Here is a 13,450-nt window from a genome sequence, read left to right on the forward strand (position 1 = left end):
TTCCATTTCCTCTTCGCGACTGCTCCAAATTTTTCCCTCGGCCATCTTTCCCACAACTTGTAAGGGAGAGTCCTCGTCATTATCTTGGCTTTTGTTCTTCCCATCGACATTCCTGTCTTGTCCTACATCTTCCTCCATTCTCTTTCCCTCTTCTAAGCTCCTCGACACTGCTCCTACTTGGTGGGGTCCCACTTGTAAGCTAATAGTGCTCTCCTCTACGCCCTAACGTCTCTATCTTCTCGCAATCCTTCTACATCCATTCCTTCAGCAACATCTCTATTCCCCAACCGGTAGCATCCTCCCCTTAGGTCCTTCCCCCAGTACTAGGGTTTTACGCTACCATGGTTGTTGTAGATAAAGGTAGCAACCCTTCTTCCACCATGAACATCTTAATCCACAATGACACTTCCCTCACCAGCTTCCCTCTTAATCCTGACTTGAACACTGCTTCCACCCTCGAGAAGGACTGATAGTTCTCTGTGGCAAACTCGACTATGTACCCCTCTACTGTAGTCTGTACCCAAAAATATACTGCCCTTGTCAGATCGATATCCAAGTGTCGAAGTGATACAAGGTCTGAGGGAGCCCAGTCACGATGGGCTGGCGTCGTTCCTTCTGATCGATTCTGCACTTTTAGCCTCCTTAACCAATTATACAAGTCTTCTGGGAACTTACACTAGAAGATCTCATATTGGTCACTCGCAACCTCAACGTACAAAGTCTCTCTACTCACTTTGGCAATAGGTTGACCCCTTTGAATAGCTTGTTCTGATATAAACTGATCTACTCTTTTATCCCACCAATCCCTAATCTCTTTCTTAAATATCCTCGACACCATATTCCAAACTGGTTCTTATAGCTTTAGGTCCCGACAACGGAACCATTTGTTGGCACAAAAATGACATCAGGGAAAGACCCTAGGTTCAGGCACAAAGAGCCAACAATGGTTCATTGTAGTCTAGGACAATGCCGACATTTTCACCTTACCCCAAGGGATAAGGAGTCTCACCCGAGGCGTGTCGCGACCGAAAGTAAGAAGGGTTCAGTATAGGGTCAGGGATATCTTAACCATTACTCTATAAGTGGCCCTGTGCATATACTCAAACATGAAGATCAATCTACCATGAGCATAGACTTGCAACACATTCAAATTTTTAGTGGGTCCAGATAACATAACCAAATACACACATCATACCAAGTAACCAGTCTGACTCTTCATTTATATTAATTCAATAGGATAACATTACATTAAACATTGGCCTCAGCCACAGACAATTGCATGAAATACCTAGTTACATGACCTGACTGACTACAACAGACTTCACCCGCTTCTCAGCTGTCGCTCTGGCCTTCAGGTTGGATGCTCTGAGAGCTCGCATCCTCCTCGTTGCTCGTCCGTGACCAAAACTCTTCAACTAACCAACCAACCTCTTTCTCCTTGCGGCCTTCTCCTTTTGTATTCACTTCTGCCATTTGCACTGCCAGTTCTTACTCAACTGTTTCTTTCCTTGGCTGCCTCTCATCCGCCTTGTTCGCTCGGCTGCCCCTGCTTTCTGCTGACACCTTGCCATGACCGTCCCGCAACTACCTGTTCCTGTTTTCCTCCCCAGCTATCTTCTCTGCAACCTGACCGTTGCTGCCACCATCTATTTCCTCTTCTTCGTATCTCCAAAATCTTTCAAAATTGAAACAAAGGCCCCAACACGGCCCCTCCCGATGTGTGTTATGTGGTAATTCAGAGGAAACTATCAAGCATCTTTTTTTTCAATGCCCCTTTACTGTGGATACTTGGAAATTTGCTTTAGCGCCCCTTGTTCTTGACCCCCCCCCCCCACCATTGCTGAAGATTGGAGCGAGATGTTTATTCAGTGAAAACATAAATTTCCCTGTTCCCCGAACTCTTTTTTAAGACGATGCTGGATGGAAATTCCCAAATACCTATGTTGGTTGATTTGTCTTTGCTGAATTTAGGCAATCTTCCTAGGTAAGTGCCATAATCCAAAAACCGCAGTAATTAAAGGAATGACGCTTCTCTTCGAGGTTATATCTTCAAGGGGATTTGAGGTATCATATATGAAGGATTTATCTATCAATGAAAAAGAGTGGCTTAGAATCTCCTCTTATAAATTCAATCCCCACTGTCAAAGTCTTATGTCGCCCATTCCCTCTGTATTAGATTGAATGGGGAAGATTTTGTAGAATGGCAAAGAAAAATTGGTAAGATCCAACTGTATTTTGATGGAGCTTCAAAAGGTAACCCTGGTGAGGCTAGAGGGAGAGCGGTAATAGTAAACCTCGAAGAAAAGACAAAAATAAAGTTCGCATGGGGACTAGTCAATGCCACAAACAATCAAGCGATAGCTCTCTCCCTTTGGCAGGGTTTGAACATCAACGTTTCTAATGGTATCAGGAACTTGATTATCATTGGCGATTCTATGATGGTAATCCAAAAATGTTTGAGGCTCTCCAAGAATGAGAACCTCCTCGATGTTCAATCCTCCCCAATCATTATTAGAATAAATTATCTATTAAAAAAGTTTGAAAGGTTAAAATGTTCCAAGTGTTGCGAGCTAACAACCATGTGGCGGACGCGCAAGCCAACGTCGGGGTGGATTTAGAGCAAGGTTCCTTACGCATCAACCACTCCATTAGAATATGTCACATCCCTTGATTCCAAATAAATTCTTTAGGCCGGTGCAATACAACAAGGGTATGGGTTTGCAGCACATCAAACCAACAATTATTAAGGTTATCTACCTGATGGCCCTTTGCAGTGCATTGGGATGGTTGGTTGGGAGTTATGGAATAGGTGTGGCAACCATATTTCAAAGGCCATGATCTGTGACATGTGGGCGATGCACCCTCAGTTATTTACCTGGAGTTTTAATACAATTCCATTCGTGGGGTGGGCAGGTACCATCGCAATTTGCTGCATGCTAGTTTCAGCGGTGGAGGAGATGGAGGGTAGCTATTTCACCATGATGCAAAATCGATTCGCATTAATTAAGGATAAGACAGGAAGGAATGTTAGAATTAACCAGGCTATTATTTATAGCAGCTGGTTGCGGATGGTAAACCATAGGATTTTGTCAATTCAGGGTAGAATTTCCACGGAATGGCTTCTGCAAGAAACAAAAGTGGTGGTGAAACTTGGTCGGGATGCTCTGATAATTTAGAAGGCTTGGTTGATAGCTCCTACAAGCAGGTCATAAAGGAATTTGTTAAATTAATTAACGAGAACATGGTGTTTTGTATGCCTAGTTGTTGGGACTCGGCAAAGACATGCAACTATTGCAGAAAAATATGGAGAGCCTGTGCATAGATTTGATGAGTCTGGGACAAAAGGTGGAGAACATTGAAGTTAAAGTCAAGACTGCAATGTTCGGGGTGTTGAAAGAAGTTTTTAGATTTGGGGACAGCTCTGCCCCTCATGCTGAAGGTGTTGTGGATGTTGTTGTTCAAGGATCGAAACTTGGGGTGGGCGATGTTTAAGAATTGGTTACGACTGCGGACGAAGCCTCGGGAGAAATTGATCCTAGTAGCAGCGGGTAGAAGCTTTCTTTTAAGTTATATCTATATGTTTTTTCGGTCTATAGAATATGGTTTGGTTTTTTGGAAAGTCTATAGTATGTGCTATGTACAAGCTCGTATGTAAATAACGCTGGTAGCAAAAAGGTCATTCTCCAGTTTAAAATTATGAACATTTCTGAGAGCTTGGTCTCCACGATTTATTGGACCTGCCCCTTTTCCAGTTTATCAGATGAAAATGCTACCCGTTTTATTTAAAAGAAAATAAATATTCTTAATGTTCTCCCACTTGGTCCAAATTGACATAAACATAATATTATCTTCCCATTCTAGCTTCTCAAGAAACAGTTTCAATGAATGAATTTGTAATGTCCCCAACTCAAACTAGGAAAACTTACAACAAACTGGCTTTATTTTTCTTGGCTTACCCAAGAGGAAAAAGACGCAGAGCCACATTGGGTTTGGGAACATGCACGAGGATTAATGCGCATGGATAAGATTGAGTGTCACTATGAGTTATTTGGAATGCACACATGAGTGAACTAAACAACACTGAGATGCATGCACTAATTTAAGAATGAGTTGGCACTTTCCTTGAAGTTAACTACAATGTGTGCATGCATGGGAAAATAACTAAGTGTGTGGTTCAATTAACTAAGCACATGCCTTTCTATCTCCCAACTCACAACAATTTGACATAAGAGTATCTCCACTAGACTAAGCACATGCTTCTTCTCTCCACTTCTACTTTAGTTGAACTCAAATGTATTCCCTTATCCATGTGCATGGCCATTTCATCATAGTTCACCATCAGTTAACCGAAATGCATGGAAGTTGAAGGTAGATTCTTGCATGGAAAATTCAACTTCCATCATCGATAAAAGGAGAAGGTTGCCTTGATAGCTAGGTAACTTTATACATTGTGAGTTTTCTATTCTATGTTGTTGCAATTTTTGGCTTAGAGTTGTTGGGAATTTTGAGAGGGGGTGAATTAATATTTCACTTTAATAATTAATTTTGAACTTGCAAAGATTCAAATATCATTAGCATAAGATCAAAACATAAATCATCTCACATGAACAATACACAAGATATTTTAGGTGGAAACCATTACGGGGAAAAAACCATCGAACACTTTCTAATATAAATTATAAGTATAATAATGTATCAGCTCCAACTAAAGGGAAGCTACAACTTTCTAGTACTTGATTAGAAAAGCATTATGTTTGATTAGGAAGCCCCAACTCCCTAAAATGATGCTCCAACACACTGGTTTTACCATCTCCAACACCCTACAAGCTCTAAGTTTCCTTAACACCATCTTACCGCCCTAAAGTGTTCTTAGGCTCCAACTTTAAGGAGACTTCACTCCCCCCCTTGCACCACCCAACCACCCTAAATTAAAAGATAAAAGAATAAAATGTGGGCTCCCGTACCAAGGACATTGACCCACTTACAATGATATTCAATAAATCTTTATTATTGAATCTACTAATAAATGCCCATATATGAAATGGAGTTTTTTGTCAAATTGTCAAGTTATTATTGTCTTATCACTTCAAAGATCAAACTTCAGGACTTCTTAGATATTTTTGTAGGTCTGCCTACTAATCTTCTACCCAAAACTTGCCTCAACATTCAACTCAAATACAAAGTGAACAATTTACAAAGCTTTGTCTCATACCTCAAATTAAGTTTGTTGACAAGAGGTGTGCCTCTTCTGCCATTGATTTCTTCAGACTTTGTTAATAGTTCCACCCTTGGAGATTCCCCTTATCAACTATCAACTTCTACTACAGATTTAAGCCAAATATACACTTTTGATTAGTCCTAAAAATTGTGATTCTATGCTTCCTGTGACTTGCCCTTATGAGGTCTAAACTTAGCCCAAACGACCCTTTAAATACATGTGAATTCAGGCTTAAATTTGTCCTCTTTCGCTGCCCAAAGAAAACCTTTTCATGCCTCTATGATAAGTTTGAATTAATGCACCCTCCAAAACAAATTCAGATTGTCCTCATATTTGCCACAAATTTCAAGGATTAGAAGCTCATCCTCCTTGGATTTCAACTAAAACATGTCTCCTTGCTTGTAGACTTTACACTTCTTTACTATGGCTTGGAAACAAACTCTAGATGCATCTTTAGACATGCCCTAATACATACCTCAGACCCCTAAGAAATTTGATTTGCCTAGCCTTAGAGATGGCTGAAATATTTCCTTTAGGAAAAGCCTCATAAATGACCTCAGGAGGGGGCCGAAAGTTGCTTCAGATTGCCTCTTAATTTTTCCTTGAAATAGCCTCAGAAGATGAACTTAGACAGTGTGCCTCAGAGAGGCTGAATAGGAGCCTTAGAACAAATGAAATTTTGTCCTTGGACCGTGCCTTGGGAAGGTTAAAAATTGGCCTCAAAACAGAGGTCAAATTTACCTTTGAAGTGTTAAACTCTGCCTTAGAAAGATATATTCCTAGCAAAGAACCACCGCAAAAATATGTAAAAATTAAGCCCAAAAACCCCTCTTAGAAACTTGGCCTCCTTCCTCTAATATGTGTGACTATCCCGACTGATTCGAATTGGATCCATGAAAACTATCAAAGTGCTATGATTGTATCAAATCAGGACATGCTTCAAAAACTTATGAACAAAGAGTTATCAGGAAGGACCTCTGAACAGTGGTAGTTTGTAGCCAGCAAGGAACAACGAGGACCTCGGTCAAAGCGTGCTGACCGAGGCCCATGGAGACAACGCAGGACGCAAACTAGAAGTTAGGAAGTCTGGATCGGAAAACGGAGGTTGTTTCTGATGCGCGTTGGGAAAAACCCCTCGAGAAGGAAAAGCCTTGAGCGCTCGGTCGCATGGGAAGCCGGGAAACTATAGGGAAAGCGCTAAAGCGAAAGGCGGGTCCCGCTCTCCAAAATCGGTGGAATATCAGAGACACTTTGGGCGGTAAGCGGATTTGGCAAAGAATGAGCAATTCCATACATTGCACGACGCGTGTCCAGCGGATGAGAGAGAAAACCGTCTTTCATCGCGGGCTAACGATCGATCAAGTCAATTGCGCAATAAGAGCGAACATCGTAGGATCTGGGGGCTCCATATCTAACGATGGAGATTACGCCCAATGAGAAACCGGATCTGGAGGGAGAATTAAGCTGTGGCACAGAAAAGTCTGAAGTCCGATTTGACCGCTGAGTTGGCGGATGAATCATTACACAGAGTAACCGAAATACCAAACCGTTTGAGGAAGAGTTGGCGCAGTTCGTGAGAGGACAAGTGGCCACTTCCCTGTGAGACGTTACAAAGTGGCGATGATGCAGAGGCAGGGAACTCCAAGTGAACAACAACAGGCATTCCGAAGAGGCAGAAGAGGAAGCAAACAGTCAAGGACGTCTTAGCTTTAAGCCATGAACAGACAAAGAACAAAAGCGAGCGAGCACTGTAAGGAAGAAGGAGACAGTGAGAACAGAGAGACAGAATAGAGAATAAGAAAGAAGCAGAAAACAGAGAGCCGAGCTAACCTGCAGAGTAAGGTAGCATCGAGCAGACAGAAGGCTTGAGAGATTCAAGTAATCCCTGAGAGGATATCTACCGGGAACTGAGTGCCAAATTGGACTCACCCCATTCAAGACCAGTTGAGGTCAAGACTTGGTAAGGAAGAGTCTGTGCACTCTAGTGGCTTGGGGAATCCAAGAACCACCCTACTAAGCATTATCTGTTTCAGGAGACTCAAATTGAGCTCTGCATTGTAAAAACTCTGCTTTAAAGACAATAAGAAAATGCCACCACCGAAAGCTGGACTGGAGATGTAGCCCAGGAGGATTGGGTGAACTCCTTATTATTTTGTTGTGTTCTTATGTTTGCTTACTGTTTTTCTCCTACTGTTTTTCATTTTCCAGTGTCTGTGTATTTTGCAATCTGATCGATCTGTTGCCTAAGATAACATAGACACACACCAACACATGAGTTTGTAATACCTTCATCCATTAATTATTTAACTGAGATCACCCACGAGTGACTTTCAGATCAAGTGGTATCAAAGCTTTAGGCTGTTAAGGTTAGACAAGCTTGTGTTGGATTTAGCTGTTGAATGCTAACTAGGTCAAAGCTCAAATTAGGAGAAGGAGAGTTGGTCGAAACTAATCCTGAAATTGGGAGAGTCTACCCTCAGAAAACAATGTCAAAAGAAGGTTCTATGGGGCCAGACCCTCAATTCATAAATAGTTTCCTAGCCATAAAGAGTCTACCCTCAGAAGACAATGTCAAAAGAAGGTTCTATGGGGCCAGACCCTCAATCCATAAATAGTTTCCTAGCCATAAGGTCCATGGTAGAGGAAATGTATAAGGACTTTAGAAAACATAAGGATGAAGATTCATCAGGCTCCAAACAAGACAAAGGAGAAGATGATTCTCACTTCCATGACCACTCAAAAGGCAAAGGGAAAGAAGAAAGCTTTCTCACACCTCCTAATAGCCCTGAATATAAAAAGAAGACATCTTTGATTAAATTAGATGTTAAATTTGATTTACCTATATATGATGGAGAGTTGAATGCAGAAAAGCTGGACAATTGGATTAGGCAAATTGATGTTTATTGCAGAGTGCAGAGTATCGATTCAGACAAGAGCAAGATTTAGCTGGCAAGCCTATGCCTTGGAGGCACTGCCTTAGTTTGGTGGGAAGGCAGGACCCAAGCTGACCTGAAGAGACATGGTAAGACTATCTCTGTTTGGAGTGAATTTGTTTCTACAATCAAAAAACAGTTCTATCCATTGGCCTACATGCAGCAAGCCATGATGAGCTGACAAACTCTTCGACAGTTGAAAGAGAAAATTGTATAGGGATACACTCAAGAATTTAGAAAGAGAGCATTGAGTCTAGGAATCTCATTAGACTCACTTGAGACTCTGTTGAAGTACATTGGTGGTCTACACAGCTACATGAGGCACACTATCCTCATGTTTAATCCCACTAGTATAGATGAGGTATCTGTACAAGCTACTCATCTAGAAGCTAGAGGAAAGAATGGAAATCCAGAAGTTGGGGGATCATCTCAACCCACTGTAAGCAAGAATAAGGAGAAAAGAAAGTAGAAATGGAAAGCAAGGAAAGCTAACACTGCACAGAAAAGCAAGGCTTCATGCAATCACTGTAAAAATGATGGGCACGATGATGAGCACTGTTGGATTCTGCATCCGGAGTTGAGACCTAAGAAATTTGAGGGCAAGAAGAAGAAGATTGTTGCAGCTATTCAGAAAGATTTGGGTTCAGACTCACGAGATGAAACAACTATTGCAGCCACATGTATAAGAGGTTGTCTGCTTTAGAGAACACAAAAATCAAGAAGCAGGTGCAGGAGTGGATCGAGAAAGGGTTCATCAGCCCTAGCACATCACCATGTGGGTCATCAATCGTTTTGGTGAGAAAGAAAGATGGCTCGTGGAGAATGTGCATTGATTACCAAGCATTGAATAAGATAACAATAAAAAATAGTTATCCCCTTCCTCGCATAGATGATCTGTTAGATCAATTGAAAGAAACTGTTTATTTTTCCAAGCTAGACTTGCACAGTGGATACCACCAGGTCAGAGTTGCAGAACAAGATGCATGGAAGACTGCTTTCAAAACAAAGCAGGGATTGTATGAGTCGCTGGTTATGCCTTTTGGCTTGACTAATGATCCTGCTACTTTCATGAGATTAACGAATGATGTACTCAAACATTTTCTTGATGATTTTGTTATTGTGTATTTGGTTGACATTCTGATATTTAGCAAAACATGGGAAGAACATTTAAAACATGTTAAGAAGACATTAGATGTTTTGAAAAGAGAAAAAATTTATGTTAAACTCTCAAAATGTGAATTTGGAAAAACATCTTTGAATTATTTGGGACATATAGTAGGGGTTGGTGAATTGAAGATAGATCCCTCTAAGGCGACAGTGATTGTAAACTGGCCTAAAACCAAATTTGCTACAGAAGTTAGGAGCTTCTTAGGAGCAGCACAATATTGGAGAAAGTTCATTTCTAACTTTTCCTTAATTGCAGCTCCCTTACATGCTTTAACAGGATTGAACAAGGTGTTTCAGTGGGGAGGCAAACAACAAAAAGCCTTCGACACCTTGAAAGAAAAGATTAGTACAACACCTGTACTAGCACTACCTGATCTACAAAGACCATTTGAGATCCAAATGCATGTCAGTGACTATGCCATGGGAGCAGTGTTGATACAGCATGGAAAACCCATATGTTATCATTCTAAGACATTTAACTCTGCAGTAGTTAACTATCCTACATATGATAACGAATTGTATGCATTAGTACAGAGTGTGAAAAAGTGGAAAAATTACTTAATGGGCAAAGAGACATTTATACATACTGATCATCAACCACTTCAATATCTACACTCCAAACTAAGTTGCAACAATCAAGACACTATAGATGGATGGGTTTTCTACAACAACTTCATTTAGTCATCAGATATAAAAAGGCCATACACAATAAAGTTGCAGATATGTTATCTAGACCCATTATAAATGCATCTACTATACTTAAGCATAATTCTGTGTTACATGAGAGCTACATTGAACAATATGCTCAAGATATAGATTTCAAAGATGTATATGCAACTTTAAGTCAAGGCAAACGAGTAGAAGAATTGGATTATCATGTAAAGGACCGGCTCCTATATCATTGTGGGAATCTATGCATTCCACAAACTGAAAGAGTAAAGATAATTCGAGAAGCACACACTTCTCTAATATCAGGTCACTTTGGGGTAAGTAAAACAGTTGCATAGCTGCAAAGATTTTGTTATTGGCAAAAAATGAACGAGACAGTTTCTAGATATGTAAGAGGGTGTACTATGTGTGCTAAAAGCAAGCCCAGCAATAGAAAACTAGGCTTGTACACTCCATTACTAGTTCCTTCTCACCCTTGGGAAAGTGTTTCCATGGATTTTGTTGGAGGACTGCCTAAATCTAGGAAAGGTCATGATTATCTGTATGTTGTTGTGGATAGGTTCAGCAAAATGTGTATTTTGATACCTTGTAATAAATAGATTACAACTAAACAAACTGCAAAACTGTTCTTTCAACATGTATGGGTTCATTTTGGATTACCCACTTCCATTGTATCTGATCGAGACACTCGATTTGTGGGAAAGTTTTGGTTAAGTCTGTGGGAACTGATGGACACCAAACTGAAGAAAAGCACAACTTTCCATCCACAAACCGATGGCTAGACCGAAGTAGTCAACAGGACAGTGATCCAGTTGCTCAGGGGATATTGCAGCAAACATCCTAAGCTTTGGGATGAACATTTGTGTTATGTGCAACATGCTTACAACCGAGCAAAACATTCTTCTACATAGAGATCTCCTTTTGAGACCTGTTTCGGTTTCACACCAAGGTCTCCTTTGGATTTTGTCTTTGGTAAAGACACCACAGTTGAGGGACACAGTGATGTGGACAGGGCAACTAGGTTCATTAAACAAATCCAAGAAATCCTCCAGGCAGTACAGGAACAGCTGGAAAAGAGCCAAGCCAAATACAAGACAAGGCATGACAAGCATCGGATGGAGCATAGTTTCCAAGTTGGTGACCAAGTCTGGCTGTATATCAGCAAGGACAGGATGCAAGGTGAAGGTAAAAAGCTAAAGCCTATCAGGTATGGACCCTTCAAGATACTTGAGAAAATTGGTGAGAATGCTTTTCACCTTGATCTACTAGCTTACATGCACATCTACTCAGTCGTAAATGCATATTGCTTGAGATTATTTGAACCTTCACTAATTGAGGATCCCGAAGAGCAGAGTCAATTGCCTTCTATTGATGACCTGCTACCTGAATATCTTAATGAATTGTAGGAAGACACAGTTTTGGACAGGAAGGTGAGTACGACGTGCAGAGGAGATGTTGAGTACCTCAGAATTGGGCTCAAGGGTTCAAATCCAAGCAGTGCAAACTGGATAGGGATTGGACAGGTGAGACAATTGTACCCTCACTTAGTCGATGCTTGAAAACTAACTTTTGGTGGTCCAAAAGCTTTTTCAGTAGGAAGGTCGTGATTAGAATTGGATCCATGAAAATTATCAAAGTGCTATGACTGTATCAAATCAGGACAGACTTCAAAAACTTATGAACAAAGAGCTATCAGGAAGGACCTTTGAACAGTGGCAGTTTGTAGCCAGCAAGGAACGACGAGGACCTCGGTCAAAGCGCGCTGACCGAGGCCCATGGAGACCGCGCAGGACGCAAACTAGCAGTTAGGAAGTTCGGATCGGAAAATGGAGGCCGTTTCTGATGCGCGATTAGCAAAACCCCTCGAGAAGGAAAAGCCTTGAGTGCTCGGTCACATGGGAAGCTGGGAAACCGTAGGGAAAGCGCTAAAGCAAAAGGCGGGTCCTGCTCTCCAAAACCGGCGGAATATCGGAGGCACTTTGGGCGGTAAGCGGATTTGGCAAAGAACAAGCGATTCCATACATTGCACGATGCGTGTCCAGTGGATGAGAGAGAAAACCGCCTCTCATCGCGGGCTAACGGTCGAGCAAGTCAACCGCGTGATAAGAGCGCACATCATAGTATCTGGGGGCTCCAAATCTAACGGTGGAGATTGCGCCCAATGAGAAACCAGATCTGGAGGGAGAATTAAGCTGAGGCACATAAAAGTCTGAAGTCCGATTTGATCGCTGATCTGGCAGATGAATCATTACACAACGTACCGAAATACCGAACCGTTTGAGGAAGAGTTGGCGCAGTTCGTGAGAGGACAAGTGGCCACTTCCTTGTGAGACGTTACACAGTGGCGATGACGCAGAGGCAGAGAACTCCAAGCGAACAACAACAAGCAATTCGAAGAGGCGGAAGAGGAAGCAAACAGTCAAGGACGTCTTGGCTTTAAGCCATGAACATACATAGAACAAAAGTGAGCGAGCACTGTAAGAAAGAAGGAGATAGTGAGAACAGAGAGACAGAACAGAGAATAAGCAAGAAGCAGAAAACAGAGAGTCGAGCTAACCTGCAGAGTAAGGTAGCATTGAGCAGACAGAAGGCTTGAGAGATTCGAGCAATCCCTGAGAGGATATCTATTGGGAACTGAGTACCAAATTGGACTCACCCCATTCAAGACCAGTTGAGGTCGAGACTTGGTAAGGAAGAGTCTGTGCACTCTAGTGGCTTGGGGAATCCAAGAACCACCCTACTAAGCATTATCTGTTTCAGGAGACTCAAATTGAGCTCCGCATTGTAAAAACTCTGCTTTAAAGACACAATAAGAAAAGGCCACCACTGAAAGCTGGACTAGAGACGTAGCCCAGGAGGATTGGGTGAACTCCTTATTAATTCGTTGTGTTCTTGTGTTTGCTTACTGTGTTTCTCTTACTGTTTTCCATTTTCCAGTGTCTGTGTATTTTGCAATCTGATCGATCCGTTGCCTAAGATAACATAGACACACACCAACACATGAGTCTATAATACCTTCATTCATTAATTATTTAATTGAGATCACTCACGAGTGACTTTCAGATCACCGACCTAAGAGATCTCACATGAAATGCAGAAGATAAATGCTTGAATGTGCTTAAGAATGATTCATTTGAGGGGCAAATGAAACCCTTATTTATGCTAGAAGTAGGGGGATATACGAGGGTAACTTTCCCTAAAAATATTCCAATAATAGGAAGTTGACTCGAGAAATAGAAGAAAATTATTCCATAAATGTAGTTTTTAAGGAGGTCGACCTTTAAAATTCTTTTGAAGCTAATTCCTTCATGAATATTTTGAATTATGGAGGATTGACTTAGTCAACATAATTTATCCAAGATTTCTTATATATTAATCCCAAACTTTACCAATCATAAAGTTGCCTTTAGCATCTAATTTCGGGCACCTTGCAAATATTATTGGGGCTTCAAATTTTACAATG

Source organism: Pinus tabuliformis, chromosome 6 (assembly GCF_031772625.1).
Source record: "Pinus tabuliformis cultivar Carrire ecotype Pingquan chromosome 6, CPIR1, whole genome shotgun sequence".
Lineage (NCBI taxonomy): Eukaryota > Viridiplantae > Streptophyta > Pinopsida > Pinales > Pinaceae > Pinus > Pinus tabuliformis.